The 15,012-nt window shown below is 40.1% G+C and overlaps 2 non-coding genes across 2 annotated transcripts; both read left to right on the top strand.

Annotated features, from left to right (window-relative positions):
- Positions 1 to 10,898: 10,898 nt before the first annotated feature.
- On the top strand, positions 10,899 to 10,981 carry trnal-cag (transfer RNA leucine (anticodon CAG)). The gene has a single exon. It is a non-coding gene; the product is annotated as a tRNA-Leu (tRNA).
- Positions 10,982 to 12,691: 1,710 nt separating this feature from the next.
- trnal-aag (transfer RNA leucine (anticodon AAG)) lies at positions 12,692 to 12,773 on the top strand. Its single transcript has one exon. It is a non-coding gene; the product is annotated as a tRNA-Leu (tRNA).
- Positions 12,774 to 15,012: the final 2,239 nt, after the last annotated feature.

Below are 15,012 nucleotides of genomic sequence, written 5' to 3'. Positions count from 1 at the left end.
CAACTCTTACTACATGACTGTCAGCATCACTTTGAGGTTATTCGAAACTTTCACTCCATTACTGTTAGCATCATTTTGAGTTCATTAGCAATTCTTACTAAATCACTGTCGCATCATTTTGAGATCATTAGCAATTCTTCTGACATCACTGTCACATTATTTTGAGGTTCGTAGCAACTCTTAGTACAAGACTGTCAGCATCACTTTGAGGTTATTCGAAACGTTCACTCCATTACCGTTAGCATCATTTTGAGTTTATGAGCAATTCTTTCTAAATAACTGTCGCATCATTTTGATGTCATTAGCAATTCTTCCGACATCACTGTTGCATTATTTTTAGGTTCGTAGCAACTCTTACTACATCACTGTCGCAATATTTTGAGGTTCGTAGCAACTCTTAGTACATGACTGTCAGCATCACTTTGAGGTTATTCGAAAGTTTCACTCCATTACTGTTAGCATCATTTTGAGTTCATTAGCAATTCTTCTGACATTACTGTCGCATTATTTTGAGGTTCGTAGCAACTCTTACTACATTACTGTCAGCATCACTTTGAGTTTATTAGCAACTATCACTACATTACTGTTAGCATCATTTTGAGTTTATGAGCAATTCTCACGACATCACTGTAGCATTGAAATGAGTTCATTGGCAACTCTTACTAAATTACTGTCAGCATCACTTTGAGGTTGTTCGAAACTCTTACTACATTACTGTAAGCATCACTGAGTTTCTTAGCAACTATCACTACATTACTGTTAGCATCATCTTGAGTTCATTTGCAATTCTTCCGACATCACTGTCGCAATATTTTGAGGTTCGTAGCAACTTTTACTACATTACTGTTGCATTATTTTGAGGTTCGTAGCAACTTTTACTACATTACTGTTGCATTATTTTGAGGTTCGTAGCAACACTTACTACATGACTGTCAGCATCACTTTGAGGTTATTCGAAAGTTTCAATCCATTACTGTTGGCATCATCTTGAGTTCATTAGCAATTCTTACTACATCACTGTCGCATCATTTTGAGATCATTAGCAATTCTTCTGACATCACTGTTGCATTATTTTGATGTTCGTAGCAACTTTTACTACATTACTGTGAGCATCACTTTGACGTTATTCGAAAGTTTCAATCCATTACTGTTAGCATCATTTTGAGTTCATTAGCAATTCTTACTAAATCACTGTCGCATCATTTTGAGATCATTAGCAATTCTTCTGACATCACTGTCGCAATATTTTGAGGTTCGTCGCAACTTTTACTACATTACTGTCGCATTATTTTGAGGTTCGTAGCAACACTTACTACATGACTGTCAGCATCACTTTGAGGTTATTCAAAAGTTTCACTCCATTACTGTTAGCATCATCTTGTGTTCATTAGCAATTCTTCCGACATCACTGTCGCAATATTTTGAGGTTCGTAGCAACTCTTACTACATTATTGTTGCATTATTTTAAGGTTCGTAGCAACTCTTACTACATTACTGTTAGCATCATCTTGAGTTCATTAGCAATTCTTCCGACATCACTGTCGCAATATTTTGAGGTTCGTAGCAACTTTTACTACATTACTGTCGCATGATTTTGAGTTCATTAGCAACTCTTACTACATGACTGTCAGCATCACTTTGAGGTTATTCGAAACGTTCACTCCATTACTGTGAGCATCATTTTAAGTTCATGAGCAATTCTTTCTGAATCACTGTCGCATCATTTTGAGATCTTTAGCAATTCTTCTCACATCACTGTCGCAATATTTTCAGGTTCGTAGCGACTTTTATTACATTACTGTCGCATTATTTTGAGGTTCGTAGCAACTCTTGCTACATGACTGTCAGCATCACTTTGAGGTTGTTCGAAACTCTTACTACATTACTTTAAGCATCAATGAGTTTCTTAGCAACTATCACTACATTACTGTTAGCATCATCTTGAGTTCATTAGCAATTCTTACTACATCACTGTCGCATCATTTTGAGATCAATAGCAATTCTTCCGACATCACTGTCGCAATATTTTGAGGTTCGTAGCAACTCTTACTACATTACTGTTGCATTATTTTAAGGTTGGTAGCAACTCTTACTACATTACTGTCAGCATCACATTGAGTTTATTAGCAACTATCACTACATTACTGTTAGCATCATTTTGAGTTGTTGAGCAATTCTCACGACATCACTGTAGCATTAAATTGAGTTCATTCGCAACTCTTACTAAATGACTGTCAGCATCACTTTGAGGTTGTTCGAATCTCTTACTACATTACTTTAAGCATCACTGAGTTTCTTAGCAACTATCACTACATTACTGTTAGCATCATCTTGAGTTCATTAGCAATTCTTCCGACATCACTGTCGCAATATTTTGAGGTTCGTAGCAACTTTTACTACATTACTGTCGCATTATTTTGAGGTTCGTAGCAACACTTACTACATGACTGTCAGCATTACTTTGAGGTTATTCGAAAGTTTCACTCCATTACTGTTAGCATCATCTTGAGTTCATTAGCAATTCTTCCGACATCATTGTCGCAATATTTTGAGGTTCGTAGCAACTCTTACTAAATTATTGTTGCATTATTTTAAGGTTCGTAGCAACTCTTACTACATTACATTCAGCATCACTTTGAGTTTATTCGCAACTATCACTCCATTACTGTTAGCATCATTTTGAGTTGTAGAGCAATTCTTACTACATCACTGTCGCATCATTTTGAGATCATTAGCAATTCTTCTGACATCACTGTCGCATTATTTTGATGTTCGTAGCAACTCTTAGTACAAGCCTGTCAGCATCACTTTGAGGTTATTCGAAACGTTCACTCCATTACTGTTAGCATCATTTTAAGTTCATGAGCAATTCTTTCTGAATCACTGTCGCATCATTTTGAGATCTTTAGCAATTCTTCCGACATCACTGTCGCAATATTTTGAGGTTCGTAGCGACTTTTACTACATTACTGTCGCATTATATAGAGGTTCGGAGCAACTCTTACTACATGACTGTCAGCATCACTTTGAGGTTATTCGAAACTCTTACTACATTACTGTAAGCATCACTGAGTTTCTTAGCAACTATCACTACATTACTGTTTGCATCATCTTGAGTTCATTAGCAATTCTTCCGACATCACTGTCGCAATATTTTGAGGTTCGTAGCAACTTTTACTACATTACTGTTGCATTATTTTGAGGTTCGTAGCAACACTTACTACATGACTGTCAGCATCACTTTGAGGTTATTCGAAAGTTTCAATCCATTACTGTTGGCATCATCTTGAGTTCATTAGCAATTCTTACGACATCACTGTCGCATCATTTTGAGATCATTAGCAATTCTTCTGACATCACTGTCGCATTATTTTGATGTTCGTAGCAACTTTTACTACATTACTGTGAGCATCACTTTGACGTTATTCGAAAGTTTCAATCCATTACTGTTAGCATCATTTTGAGTTCATTAGCAATTCTTACTAAATCACTGTCGCATCATTTTGAGATCATTAGCAATTCTTCTGACATCACTGTCGCAATATTTTGAGGTTCGTAGCAACTTTTACTACATTACTGTCGCATTATTTTGAGGTTCGTAGCAACACTTACTACATGACTGTCAGCATCACTTTGAGGTTATTCAAAAGTTTCACTCCATTACTGTTAGCATCATCTTGTGTTCATTAGCAATTCTTCCGACATCACTGTCGCAATATTTTGAGGTTCGTAGCAACTCTTACTACATTATTGTTGCATTATTTTAAGGTTCGTTGCAACTCTTACTACATTACTGTCAGCATCACTTTGAGTTTATTTGCAACTATCACTACATTACTGTTAGCATCATTTTGAGTTGTTGAGCAATTCTCACGACATCACTGTAGCATTAAATTGAGTTCATTAGCAACTCTTACTACATGACTGTCAGCATCACTTTGAGGTTTTTCGAAACGTTCACTCCATTACTGTGAGCATCATTTTAAGTTCATGAGCAATTCTTTCTGAATCACTGTCGCATCATTTTGAGATCTTTAGCAATTCTTCTCACATCACTGTCGCAATATTTTCAGGTTCGTAGCGACTTTTACTACATTACTGTCGCATTATTTTGAGGTTCGTAGCAACTCTTACTACATTATTGTTGCATTATTTTAAGGTTCGTTGCAACTCTTACTACATTACTGTCAGCATCACTTTGAGTTTATTTGCAACTATCACTACATTACTGTTAGCATCATTTTGAGTTGTTGAGCAATTCTCACGACATCACTGTAGCATTAAATTGAGTTCATTAGCAACTCTTACTACATGACTGTCAGCATCACTTTGAGGTTTTTCGAAACGTTCACTCCATTACTGTGAGCATCATTTTAAGTTCATGAGCAATTCTTTCTGAATCACTGTCGCATCATTTTGAGATCTTTAGCAATTCTTCTCACATCACTGTCGCAATATTTTCAGGTTCGTAGCGACTTTTACTACATTACTGTCGCATTATTTTGAGGTTCGTAGCAACTCTTGCTACATGACTGTCAGCATCACTTTGAGGTTGTTCGAAACTCTTACTACATTACTTTAAGCATCAATGAGTTTCTTAGCAACTATCACTACATTACTGTTAGCATCATCTTGAGTTCATTAGCAATTCTTACTACATCACTGTCGCATCATTTTGAGATCATTAGCAATTCTTCCGACATCACTGTCGCAATATTTTGAGTTCATTAGCATTTCTTCTGACATCACTGTCGCAATATTTTGAGGTTCGTAACAACTCTTCCTACATTCATGTCAGCATCACTTTGAGTTTATTAGCAACTATCACTACATTACTGTTAGCATCATTTTGAGTTCATGAGCAAGTCTCACGACATCACTGTAGCATTGAATTGAGTTCATTACCAATTCAAAGTAGCAACTCTTAGTACATGACTTTCAGCATCACTTTGAGTTTATTAGAAACTTTCACTCCATTACTGTTAGCATCATTTTGAGTTCATTTGCAATTCTTACTAAATCACTGTCGCAATATTTTGAGTTGTTGAGCAATTCTCACGACATCACTGTAGCATTAAATTGAGTTCATTCGCAACTCTTACTAAATGACTGTCAGCATCACTTTGAGGTTGTTCGAATCTCTTACTACATTACTGTAAGCATCACTGAGTTTATTTGCAACTATCACTACATTACTGTTAGCATCATCTTGAGTTCATTAGCAATTCTTCCGACATCACTGTCGCAATATTTTGAGGTTCGTAGCAACTTTTACTACATTACTGTCGCATTATTTTGAGGTTCGTAGCAACACTTACTACATGACTGTCAGCATTACTTTGAGGTTATTCGAAAGTTTCACTCCATTACTGTTAGCATCATCTTGAGTTCATTAGCAATTCTTCCGACATCATTGTCGCAATATTTTGAGGTTCGTAGCAACTCTTACTACATTATTGTTGCATTATTTTAAGGTTCGTAGCAACTCTTACTACATTACATTCAGCATCACTTTGAGTTTATTCGCAACTATCACTCCATTACTGTTTGCATCATTTTGAGTTGTAGAGCAATTCTTACTACATCACTGTCGCATCATTTTGAGATCATTAGCAATTCTTCTGACATCACTGTCGCATTATTTTGATGTTCGTAGCAACTCCTAGTACAAGCCTGTCAGCATCACTTTGAGGTTATTCGAAACGTTCACTCCATTACTGTTAGCATCATTTTAAGTTCATGAGCAATTCTTTCTGAATCACTGTCGCATCATTTTGAGATCTTTCGCAATTCTTCTGACATCACTGTCGCAATATTTTCAGGTTCGTAGCGACTTTTACTACATTACTGTCGCATTATATAGAGGTTCGTAGCAACTCTTACTACATGACTGTCAGCATCACTTTGAGGTTATTCGAAAGTTTCACTCCATTACTGTCAGCATCATTTTGAGATCATTAGCAATTCTTCCGACATCACTGTCGCAATATTTTGAGGTTCGTAGCAACTCTTACTACATTATTGTCAGCATCACTTTGAGTTTATTAGCAACTATCACTACATTACTGTTAGCATAATTTTGAGTAATTGAGCAATTCTCACGACATCACTGTAGCATTAAATTGAGTTCATTAGCAACTCTTACTAAATGACTGTCAGCATCACTTTGAGGTTGTTCGAAACTCTTTCTACATTACTGTAAGCATCACTGAGTTTCTTAGCAACTATCACTACATTACTGTTAGCATCATCTTGAGTTCATTAGCAATTCTTCCGACATCACTGTCGCAATATTTTGAGGTTCGTAGCAACTTTTACTACATTACTGTCACATCATTTTGAGATCATGAGCAATTCTTCCGAAATCACTGTCGCATTATTTTGAGGATCATAACAACTCTTACTACATTACTGTCAGCATCACTTTGAGTTTATTAGCAACTTTCACTCCATTAATGTTAGCATCATTTTGAGTTCATTAGCAATTCTTACTAAATCACTGTAGCATCATTTTGAGATCATTAGCAATTCTTCTGACATCACTGTCGCATTATTTTGAGGTTCGTAGCAACTCTTACTACATGACTGTCAGCACAACTTTGAGGTTATTCGAAACGTTCCCTCCATTACTGTTAGCATCATTTTGAGTTAATTAGCAATTCTTACTAAATCACTGTCGCATCATTTTGAGATCTTTAGCAATTCTTCTGACATCACTGTCGCATTATTTTGAGGTTCGTAGCAACTCTTACTGCATGACTGTCAGCATCACTTTGAGGTAGTTCGAAACACTTAGTACATGACTGTAAGCATCACTGAGTTGATTAGCAACCATCACTACATTACTGTCAGCATCACTTTGAGTTTATTAGCAACTATCACTACATTACTGTTAGCATCATTTTGAGTTGTTGAGCAATTCTCACGACATCACTGTAGCATTAAATTGAGTTCATTAGCAACTCTTACTACATGACTGTCAGCATCACTTTTAGGTTGTTCGAAACTCTTACTACATTACTTTAAGCATCACTGAGTTTCTTAGCAACTATCACTACATTACTGTTAGCATCATCTTGAGTTCATTAGCAATTCTTACTACATCACTGTCGCATCATTTTGAGATCATTAGCAATTCTTCCGACATCACTGTCGCATTATTTTGAGGTTCGTAGCAACTCTTACTACATGACTGTCAGCATCACTTTGAGGTTATTCGAAAGTTTCACTCCATTACTGTTAGCATCATTTTGAGTTCATTAGCAATTCTGACTACATCACTGTCGCATCGTTTTGAGATCATTAGCAATTCTTCCGACATCACTGTCGCAATATTTTGAGGTTCGTAGCAACTTTTACTATATTACTGTCGCATTATTTTGAGGTTCGTAGCAACACTTACTGCATGACTGTCAGCATCACTTTGAGGTTATTCGAAAGTTTCACTCCATTACTGTTAGCATCATCTTGAGTTCATTAGCAATTCTTCCGACATCACTGTCGCATTATATTGAGGTTCGTAGCAACTCTTACTACATGACTGTCACATTATTTTGAGGTTCGTAGCAACTCTTACAACATGACTGTCAGCATCACTTTGAGGTTGTTCGAAACACTTACTACATTACTGTAAGCATCACTGACTTGATTAGCAACTATCACTACATTTCTGTTAGCATCATTTTGAGTTCATTAGCAAATCTTCTGACATCACTGTCGCAATATTTTGAGTTTCGCAGCAACTCTTACTACATGACTGTTAGCATCACTTTGAGGTTATTCGAAACTTTCACTCCATTACTTTTAGCATCATTTTGAGTTCATTAGCAATTCTTACTACATCACTGTCGCATCATTTTCAGATCATTAGCAACTCTACTCACATCACTGTCACATTATTTTTAGGTTTGTAGCAACTCTTTCTACATTATTGTTGCATTATTTTAAGGTTCGTAGCAACTGTCACTACATTACTGTTAGCATCATTTTGAGTTTTTTAGCACTTCTTACTAAATCACTGTCGCATCATTTTGAGATCTTTAGCAATTCTTCTGACATCACTGTCGCATTATTTTGAGGTTCGTAGCATCTCTTACTACATGACTGTCACCATCCCTTTGAGGTTATTCGAAACACTTACTACATTACTGTTAGCATCATTATAAGTTCATTAGCAATTCTTCCGACATCACTGTCGCAATATTTTGAGGTTCGTAGCAACTTTTACTACATTACTGTCGCATTATATTGAGTTTCGTAGCAAGTCTTACTACATTATTGTTGCATTATTTTAAGGTTCGTAGCAACTCTTACTACATTACTGTCAGCATCACTGAGTTTCTTAGCAACTATCACTACATTACTGTTAGCATCATCTTGAGTTCATTAGCAGTTCTTCTGACATCACTGTCGCAATATTTTTAGGTTCGTAGCAACTTTTATTACATTACTGTCGCATTATTTTGAGGTTCGTAGCAACTCTTAGTACATGACTGTCAGCATCACTTTGAGGTTATTCGAAACGTTCACTCCATTACTGTTAGCATCATTTTGAGTTCATTAGCAATTCTTCCTAAATCACTGTCACATCATTTTGAGGTTCGTAGCAACTCTTACTACATGACTGTCAGCATCACTTTGAGGTTATTCGAAACACGTACTGCATTACTGTAAGCATCACCGATTTGATTAGCAACTTTAAGTACATCACTGTTAGCGTCATTTTGACTTCATTAGCAATTCTTACTACATCACTGTCGCATCATTTTGAGATCATTAGCAATTCTTCCGACATCACTGTCGCATTATTTTGAGGTTCGTAGCAACTCTTACTACATTACTGTCAGCATCACTTTGAGTTTATTAGCAACTATCACTACATTAATGTTAGCATCATTTTGAGTTCATTAGCAATTCTTCCCACATCACTGTAGCATTATTTTGAGGTTTTGAGGTACCTTTGTTTGTAACCGATCTGCTGACCAGCGAGACGCCACCACGCACGGCTGTCGGCTCCGTAAAGGAGGGAGAGGAATCGGAAAGGACGGAGAAGGGTCGGACCAGGTCTATTTCTAGGTGACCACTCACTATCGTCTGCCACACTGCCCCTCATGGTGGGGAGTGTAGCGCTATCCTGCCACAGTACATTTGTTTCATTCTTTTGCTCTTGCACTTTAATTAAAATGGACTTGACTTGAGAATGTTTTGTTTCAAAATATAGATGAATTCCCAGATTTATAGGTAGCATGAGTATGAAGTTGCACTTGCACCAGGTGGGAAAATGTCCTCTGCATTTGACTCTAACTATGTAGGAGCAGTGGTAGCAGTGTCAGCCTGGGGGCTTGGTCAAGATCAATGACAGGAGTAGCAGACAGGTAATATCCATAGCATGCTTGTTGTTTTAGAGGAGTAAGGGTACACTGTTGGTCTCTCACCTGATGCGCTGTCATCAGCACAAATGATCTGTTCCTAAACATCAAAATCTACCATCCCCCCGATTGTTTTTTACAACTGGAGTACTGGTTAACACTTTAGAAAGCCTTCATTCAGAGCTGTGAAGAACCTTGAACCTGATATCCCAGACATCAAAGTGGGCCACTAACTGGCCAGATGAAGCTATGCTAGGCTGCTGTACTCTGAAGAGCTAAAGTAGCAGCTTCTGAGAGGGATGCTAACCTGGATGTGTTCATCTCCTACTTTAATATGGCCCTTCAAATAAGAGCCCTGTGTCTCTGTCTCAAAGTTTTCAACCGTATTTGTTTGTTAAATTAAAACCAGACGACCACTGTGGTCCTTTTTACACGGTAAGTAAAGCACAGATGCCCTGGTGGACCTGTTGGCACCCTGGACTTTGAATCCAGTGACCTGAGTCCAAGTCTCAGTTCCAGCAGGTTTCCTGCAGCCTTCAGCAGAGCTGCCATGTTTCTCTGTAGAGAACTAAGTGATGCTCTCAGCAGGTTGAGGGCACCACCAACAAGTGAGGTATGAACCTCTGACTTCCTTCTTGTCAAACAGGAAACTCCTAATACCTCATTTGAGTAAAGTACTTCATATTCCTGACATCCAAGTAGTAGTGAAGTGGAGGAAGAAGGGAGGAGATCTCCAACAGGATCCTTCTTTTCTCTGTCCTCCTTGATCTCATGGATCACCACAGTCAAGGGGAGACCCAAGCTCCCGGATGGATCTGGCACTCAGGAACTGCTGAGTTTTCCAGTGGACTTTGTTCCATCCATGGTTCAGGAACAGGACTCCTCCTGGTTAACCTGGTATCTTTCCACCCAACTGTGGGTTCTTGGAGAATTTTTCATGTCGTGTCAAGAAATCAGGCTGGTGGGTTTTTCAATGAGAGAAATTCTGGTAACTTAATTAAGTGGCATATTTGTTGAAGCAGTAATTAACTGATAAATTAAGGAAGGCCTGGCCAGTCTTTGATCCCAGGTCATACGATGTCGTTAGAAAGTCCTGAATAAATCTGGAGTTCCATGATTTCCTTGTGGTTCATGATCCTTTTGCCAATGTAGTCTGGAACAAGAGCAAGATGAACCTCCAAATAGCAACAGGTTGATTGCAGGTGATGTCAAGTGGTATTTAGAGGATCCTCCACCTTGTGTTTGGTTCCATGGTGGAATGGTGAGCCCTCTGGACTCTGGATCCAGTGATCCCAGTTCAAGTCTCAGAATGACCTTCCTGTCTGGAATGTGTCCCATGTAACAAACTGATCAAGAGATGTTACGTGGTTCAAATGTTCTGGTTCATTTCTTACTGCCATGAACACAGACTGTGTGTTTAATGTTAACAATAAATGTAACAACTAAGGAGCCAGTAGCTCCTGTGGAAAAAATTCTACTTTGTCAGTGAATGAATTCATTTGATATTGAAGTCGGCAACTTTCAGTGTCTGTCAGGATGGCCGAGCGGTCTAAGGCGCTGCGTTCAGGTCGCAGTCTCTCCTGGAGGCGTGGGTTCGAATCCCACTTCTGACAAAGGACATTTTCTCCACATTCCTATGCATCCACAATGGTACATTCCAAACCCAGTTGAAGCTGCTCTCCACTGATGGGAGTGAGTGGTTGAACTGGCAGCAGAGGAGGCAAAGGAGCTTCCCTGTGACGGTCCAACATCGCCTGGTTTCCTCCAACATGGAGCAGCCACCAAACTCTAACTTCAATGTTGGATCAAAGTCTGCTGAAGAAATGTGTTTTCTTTCAATTCACATTTTGTCCATTAACTTCATAATCAGAGTCTCCATTTCATCACATGACTAAAGTCTGGGTTCTGTATTGGTGGTAAAATATCCTTCAATGCCCCTCACTAGTTTGCACACAGAAAAGCATATTTTACTGGTTTCAGATCTCTTAGCTTGTTCTCTCTCTTAAAGCAGCTGAGGCAGCTTTCATTGTGTGATTCATTTTAAAATATAAATATGGAACAGAACCATTGGAATCAGATGTCAGGACATTTGAAGGAATGTCAATCTCCTGTTGAAATGTTGCAGTGTGCAGCTGAGGCTCTCTGGCAGTGGCACAAGGAACCACAATGGCAGAACCTGGACCCTCCTGGAGGAGAACCACAGGTGAGGGCCTTCTTGGCTCCAGATTGATGGAAATCAAGTGTCTGAGGCTGTTAGCAGCCATGAAGTTGATCTGGTTGGCACTGGTATTTGTTCTTGCTGCAGCTCAGGAGTGATTCAGGAGAAGAGTTTCAGAACAGCCAAGGTTGGGGACTGGAATTTTAGAATTTCCCCTGGAACCAAACAACCTTGGAGGGTAAAACCTCCAATCCTAGCCAATCAGATGCAGCAGAAGAAGAAGCTGACATCTACCCTGACAGTCAGAGCATCAAGTCAAGGAAACATCACCATCTTGTAGTTCCAAACCTTCACCTGTCAGATTCAGCTACTTCTTATTGTGGGACTTTAAATTTGAACACAATGGAATTGTTACAATCTTATTGTAAACAACAAAAACAGAGTAAAAGTCTCTGGCAACATATTTGTTTCCTGTAGGGTTTCTTCATGTATGTGTGGTGTACCTGCTTTCCCAGAGGACTGCCATCTTTGTTCTGTGGGCTGACATGTTTTAGTGTCAGCACAGGTCATAGCGCTGAGACTGAACTCTCATTCTCCTCCAAGTAGTATTTCCACCTCACACTCCTGCAGATATTCAAGTGAACAGGGAACACAAATTTATGCTCAACTTCTCCTGTGTATTCATCCACAGTCACTAAACAACAACCAAACCAAACAAAAGGGGTTTGCTAGCATGGCGATCAGCTGTAGTTCACCATCTTATCCAGGTCACATGACTCAGGAGTGGCGTGGCCGTCTGGCAAACAAAGGGTGGCTGGTTTGATCCTCACTTTCTCCAGTGACCATGTCAAAGTGTCCTTGAGTGAGATACTGAACCCCTCAATACTTCTGATGAGTAGGTTGGCTCCTTGCATGGCAGCCTTCAGCATCAGTGTGTGAGTGTGTGTGAATGAGAGGACATTGTTCAGCTCCTTGAGTGCTGCTGAGGTAGAAAGGCTCTGTACAAACTGAGTCCTTTTACCATTTCTTTCCTGCTTCTAGCGGTGCTGTCGTCACTTCCTGTGACCGTGGAGGAAAGGGGTCCCCCTTCAGAATAAGTTTGATATCATTGTTACTTCCTCTTCAACATGCCTTTAGCAGACCAACTCAGAGAACAGCTCAGTGAGGTAGTGTGGCCGAGCGGTCTAAGGCGCTGGATTAAGGCTCCAGTCTCTGAGGAGGCGTGGGTTCAAATCCCACCACTGCCATCATGTCCCAGGTCACTGGAGAGGTGTGGCAGGTCTCTTACTGCCTCTCTCGTCCACTGAGGTCTTCAAACCTGTGACCAAAAGAAGAACCCTCCTCTGAGTCCACAGACCTGAGCATCGCTGCTCTGACTACCAGGTTACCTCCTGGTTATCAGGGTGAAGTCATGGGGAGGTAGTCAGTTGTTCCTTTGTTTTTTGACAGAGGCTTCATTGTGAATGAAATCATTTTAATTCTTTACTTGAAGTTTCACGCTGTTTCGACCGAAAAAGGCGAGTTCCTGGAGAAGATCTTCCAGGGGTCCAGGTTAAAGCGGTGCCCCAGCTGGCACCAGGCGCTGACCCAGGTCCTGCATGGGAGATACTGTCAGTTCTGTTCTGCCCTGCTCACAACCACAGGCTGGTGTTGAGGCCTGCAGCAACCAGGGCCCCAGTCACCAAGAGTATAAAGGCTGGTCATTGTGGCAGTGGGAGGAGTCAAAATGAAGACAGACCAATGTGAGCAGGACGTTCCTGGAGAAGTCAGAAGAACTTGACCATGTTTCCTACAGTACCCAGGAGGCCTGGTAGTTGTTGAAGGAAGCTCCAAAAGCAAAGAGCAGACAGCAGGATATCAAAAGAAAAGATCCAGACACTAAAACTACAAGTAGAAACAAGAAGAAATACTAAAAGCTTTGGAAAGATACTACAAGGTTGGATATACATTATTATATACACTACTATTCTCATTGACTCCTAAAGAGGGACAGGAAACATTAGAATGTGGATCAGATCAGCTGATTTCAGTGTTGAGTCCATCCCTCCATCCACTTTCTATTCTTATCCTTTAAGGGTCATGGGGGGGGGGGGGGCGATCCCAGGTGACATTGTTCAAGAGGCAGGGTTCACCCTGGACAGGTCAGAATTCCTGATGATGTCATCAGGGCTTTGACAGTAACTAGAATTCTGTCTTTGATCTCAGGAGGACATGAAAGAAACACAACTGAGGAAAGTAGAAGAGAACATTCAGCTTCATTAGAAACACTTGAACTGATGAACAGTAGAATTTGTTAGAAACAGTTTACAACACTGAGGGACAGGATTGAAGAGGGAAGGTTTTCTACTTTAAATTTAATTCTAACTTTAAACTGGAGATGAACATTTTTAGTCGTTCATATTCTCACATACAGAGGAAGTCATGACATTCCCTTTTTTAAAAAAGAAAAAACATGTGAAGCTCCTCCCCCCAGCTCCAGATGGACAGACAGACATGAGAGTGGCCAGGAAGCAAAGAAGTGTTGTGCTCCTCTCCAGTGCTCTGGTGTTGTTGTGTTCTTCTCAGCTCCATCATGTAGACCTGCTGGCACTGGGCGCTGGTGGAAGTTTGCAGCTCTCACTGGAAAGTCCTGAGGCTCCTCCCACTCTGAAGCAGGCAGTTGCTCCCAGCCAGCCCTCACTTTCACTCTCTGGTGTAGGAGTGAAGAACAAAATCAGAATCAAGAACCATCACTCTTTCATTGGGGCTCCTTCCTCCTTGTTCTGATCCAGAAATTCAACAGCTTCTATCATTGATTTGACAGGAAATGTTGATGACACACTGGGATTTTTGTTCTCCTGCTGTCACTGTCAAGTGCAGCTTAACATGAGAGGTAGCAGGATCATTCATGTGTTCATGTTTCCAGCAGACAAGGAGGAAACCTGGGAGGACTTCAGTGACTTTGATCAGTGGTTCTCACTTCATCTTCTCAGTATGAAGTTCAAAGCGAGCTGGCCAGGAGTTGAACCTAGAATCTTCTGATCCGTAGTCAGACTCGTTATCCATTGCGCCACCAGCCCTGTGAAGAAGCTGCTATGTTCATGTGTGCTTGCTTTTACAGAAAAGCCCAACAAGGTGGTGGCATTTTCAGGGGACACAATGGTGCAGTGGTCAGCACTGTGGCCTCACAGCAAGAAGGTTCAGCTCTCCTCCTATTTGGTTGCTAGGAACCTGAATCAGTCCTCAGTGGAGCCGTGCTGCTGAGGCTGAGTGAGGCTGAGTGAGGGACTGAGCAGGAGCCAGCAGGTCCAAGCAGGTTCAGGCAAACTCCCCTCGGTCCACCAACATCAAAGCAGAGGAACAGAGTTCATCTAACAAAATGGATTCATATCATCTCCTCTTGGAATGTTCTGGAACTACAAGTACACTTAAAATGGCTGACTTATGACAACAGAAGGAACTTTGAAGTAGATTTGATTTATTTAAGTCAGTGACAGTCATTTTTTC

The sequence above is a fragment of the Aulostomus chinensis genome, chromosome 1 (assembly GCF_037954235.1).
Source record: "Aulostomus chinensis isolate RoL2024-O1b breed Wild chromosome 1, RoL_Achi_v1.0, whole genome shotgun sequence".
Taxonomy (NCBI): domain Eukaryota; kingdom Metazoa; phylum Chordata; class Actinopteri; order Syngnathiformes; family Aulostomidae; genus Aulostomus; species Aulostomus chinensis.
Note: the sequence above shows the minus strand (reverse complement) of the source record. Positions and strands in the feature narration are given on the sequence as shown.